The following is a 4489-nucleotide window of genomic DNA, read 5'->3' as shown; positions in this document are numbered from 1 at the left end:
ATTAAGCTTTTCCTTTGATACTGGATGACCAACAATACCAAGAGCTAAAAAGATATATCTAACCCACATGGGAGTCACCATTGCTGAATGCACACTCTAATACAGATTAACCAGCCCAGGTTATTTTTCTTGACATATTACTCTGCAAACACATGTAATGCGCTCTATAGGACAAGCTGGATTCCTTTGGTAGGAAAAGACTTACTTTAAGTCATCTTCCATAAGACAACATCAACACCACATTAAAAGACACTCATAGGGGAGGGACTGGGAAAGACCAGTTGTTGTTGAAAGTGGAGTGCGCTACTGTGCAGACTCCATCTTACTCTAGGGAGGCTTCATTCCCTGTACAAAGATGGCTACCGTAGTCAGTACATGCACGCCATCATCCTGCCATTTTGTAGAGTTACATGATGGGGGAAGGAAGTCTCCTACCAGGGGCGTTTTAAGAAAAGAGGAGGCCCATGTGCAACCTCTGTTTGGGTCCCCTCTTTTGCAGCACAGTAGATTCTGGCTTAATGCCAGTATCTACTGCGCATATGCGGGTCTCCGGCAGTGGTGTAACTATAAATTTTGCTCCCCCATGCCAAAAAAGTTTCAGGTGCCCCCTCCCCCTCCAAAGAAAAACAAACGTGCCCAAAGGCGACATTTAAGGTGTGTGGTGTGTGGTTTCATGATACAGTAATGTGCCTTACACATTATGACAAACTAAGTGATGCCACTTATAACACATTATGCCACACAGCAATGCCCCTTACTCATGCCGCACAATAATGCCACGTATAACACATAATGACACACAGTAATGCCCTTATAACAAATTATGCCATACCGTAATGCCCTTATTTCACATTATGCCACACTGTAATGCCACATACAACATGATATGCCACACAATCTAATGCCCCTTACACATTATGCCCCTTATAACACATAATGCCACACAGTAATGCTCCTAATAGCACATTGTGCACACAGTAATGCCCATTACACATTATGCCACACAGTAATGCCCATTACATCCCACCCTGACAGATCTACCTCACCAACCCTCCTCTTAGCTCAAGACAGGTTGCACAGTTTTTATGTCCCATGTAGATCCAGATTATTGGGAACATAGTTTATAACCTGTAAACTATGTGTGTAAAGTTAGTGTCCCCTGTAGTTGTGCCCATATGCAGTGCCCCCTTTGCTGTGCCCCTTAAATTAGTGCCCTTTAAAGTGCCCCTGTAGTTGTGCCCCTTCAAGTAGTGCCCCTTCAAGTAGTGCCCCTGTAGTTTGCCCCTTCAATGAGTACCCTTGTAGTTGTGCCTCCTTCAAGTAGTGCCCCCTGTAGTAATGCCCCCTGTAGTTGTGCCCCTTCAAGTAATGCCCCTGTAGTTGTGCCCCCTGTACTTGTGCCCCTTCAATGAGTACCCCTGTAGTTGTGCTTCCTTGAAGTAGTGCTCCCAGTAGTTGTGCCCCTTCAAGTAGTGCCCCCTGTAGTTGTGCCCCTTCAAGTAGTGCATCCTGTTGTTGTGCCCTCTCCAGTAGTCATGCCCCCCCCAAAAATATGCCCCGCTCGTGCTTACCTGACTCTGCACGGCTGTCATCTGGCTGTCTCTCCACCTGCAGTGCTGACTGGATCTAAATTGATCCAGCAGATGCGGCCGCTCAGGTTCCTCACATCGCGGGTGATATCATGACGCTGGCCTTTGAAGTGATCGGAGGCTTCTTTTTTTTTTTTTAAATTGAGTAAATTTTTATTGGTTTATAGATATACATTAACAAATAACCAAACAAAATAAATAATAAAAAAAATATATAAAAAATAAAAAATAATATATACATATACATATACATATTGTGACACAGTCAGATTAGGAGGTCCCTCTCCTGGGTAGGGGACTCCTTCCTTACACACACACAGCAGCAGGGAAGCAGCACACCAGTCTGGAAGCGAGTACAAGCTGGTCGGCGCCAGTCTTTATTGTGTAAAACAGAAACAACAAAAGAAACCATAAACATAAAACCTAGCCCTGGCCGGGCTCTAACTTTACAGGTGGTTCCCTCACTACCAGAACCTGGCAGGGCCTAATGCCCTCACCAGCAAACAAGGCACAGCACAACACTCACAGTTAGGTTTTCCAGTGTCTCTGAGCAAACTCCCTGTCTGCTCTCCCAGGTGAGACACTCAGCCCTAAACACACCAGGCTTATATTGGCAACTCTCAGGTGGAAAACTAACAAGCCTGTTACCAGGCTGCGAGAACCAAAACCTGGAGTGGCCGTGGGTGGAGCCCTCCCTCTCCTCTCACCCACAACCCCCAGGTACCCAAACCGGCTTTTCAAAAAGCCGAAACTCAAGCCTGCTACACTGCAGACTTTCTCCTGGGGGTTTAAAACACAAAAGACAGGAATCTGGGACAAATGTACCTGCCACAGACCACTTTACCAGTGATCCTATCACAATATATATATATATATATATATATATATATATATATATATATATATATATACATACACATAAATGCACAATCAAATAACAGTATCTGGAATATAAAACCTAGATCTACAAACTGCATCCTAGATCCATTGCTTATAAAAAAATATAATATTAATCTGTATACCAAAACAATAAACATAGAGAAAAAAAAATATATATATATTGTCAGGGACCCGTACCCAGTATCCCTGACGTGGGGGGGGTGCGCCTCTGCTATAGACAGAGCGCCGTGATACAAATACCTTACTTATGAAACTGCCACCACCGATGGAACAAGTTAAAGAGGCCACCGGTCCTCTAAATCCCAATAATTGCACAGGCTCAGCAACAAGATCCCCTCGCAGTTAATCTGTTGCTTAACCTCTCCACAATTGCGCAGACTAGGTGTCCCAGATGACCACACAGTTCGCTGTGACCAACCCTCTGCTTCCCGTACTTAACAATATGTGTAGCGTCACTAACAATCTCTTCAAAGACGAGGTTTCGGAGCATATATGAAATAAACTAATAAAGAATACTTTATTTACACAAAAGGTAGTACAATGCTTAAAAAAGAATGTTACAGAGAAAAGAATGGTTACAAAGGTACATACAGCAATATAAAATAAAAATGGTAGAGGTAGACTTACGGAAAAGACGCTGCGTTAGAAACACGTAGCGTTCCGCCCAGGAGGAATGGTAAGAAATGCAGAGACTGCAGGTTAAACTTCAATGCGACAAATTGATCCCCCAGTTGAACACAGAACACAGGGCTTCAATCCCTATTATTAGAAGAGTATCACACCTCAGGTGATGTCATCAGTCCGCTCTGATTGGCGGATTAGATAATTGGAGGTCAGGAACCTCCCAGCTAAGTTTAAATCCCTTTAAACTTATAACAGAATAAGCCTAATATCTTCCTCTGTGGATGGACTACCTACAATATGGGGTATTCATCATAGTTGTCCATATTTTATCTGTTATACAAGTGTAAATATGATGTGGTTATCATAGAGCACTCCTGAGATATCTCATATCTTTAAATCTGTATGTCTCAGTGATCTGGGAATTGCACACAACCTGGATATGGAGTCCAAGCTTCCAGCTATCACCGATACATCATTTTTGTCACACAAACCATCCAAATATGACTGATCATTGATCTGCCATATCTCATCAGCCTGGTTTCTATTTGTTTTACCCCCTATGGTGCTGACTGTCTATAGATGCAGACACAAAGGCTGAGCAGTACACATGCCCTGGTGACAACGTTATCATAATTGAAAGGAAACACAGATAGGCTCTAAGATAGACAAATCTGTGTTGTATTTCCTAATTTCATTAACAGGGAACTTAGCCTGTCCCTGTTAAATACATTACCTGGGCAATACTTTAACCAAAAGGTTTCCTGACTTGTACACTTCAAAGAATAATTATCATGTGAGTCCTATGACATTTAACAATTCTTAAAATGAAGCTGTGGCTCCAAATGTGAAATAGGCCCTTTCAGGAACATACAGAGCTAGGTGCTATTTGCATGTCAAAGGGTTAGTTTCCATCTTCCCTGCCTCAAGGACTCAAAGAATACATGACCTAATACGGACAGTCAGCTCTCCTGCCCTCACATTCAGAAAACCACTTATTCTATGGCTTTTAATTACCAATCTGTTATGACATTAAAACTATAATTTGCGCTATGTGCCATATCGCTATATTCCTCACACCTCCCCCTTTTAAGAGATGACATGGGGATTGACTGCTCCGTCATTCCCCAAGCTCATCTCCTACAAATTCCTTGCAAGGTACCACCTTAGCTTCTGCTATTGATTCTACTTCTTGGCAAAAGCTTTTGGCTCAAATAAACAATTGACTTCTTCAGGCAGGGGCTCTGACACTGATACTGCTGTCTGTCTCTAGAAGGGCACCCCCTCTCTGATCTCACAGGGATATCTCCACCACACTTTTGGGAACAGCTAACAGGGGCCACTACTTCGGTGATAGCTTTCAATTTCCTGTAGTCCAC

Source organism: Taudactylus pleione, unplaced genomic scaffold (assembly GCF_031769625.1).
Source record: "Taudactylus pleione unplaced genomic scaffold, aTauple2 ptg000452l, whole genome shotgun sequence".
In the NCBI taxonomy this organism is placed as follows: domain Eukaryota; kingdom Metazoa; phylum Chordata; class Amphibia; order Anura; family Myobatrachidae; genus Taudactylus; species Taudactylus pleione.
The sequence above is the reverse complement of the archived record's forward strand: the minus strand, read 5'-3'. Positions refer to the sequence as shown.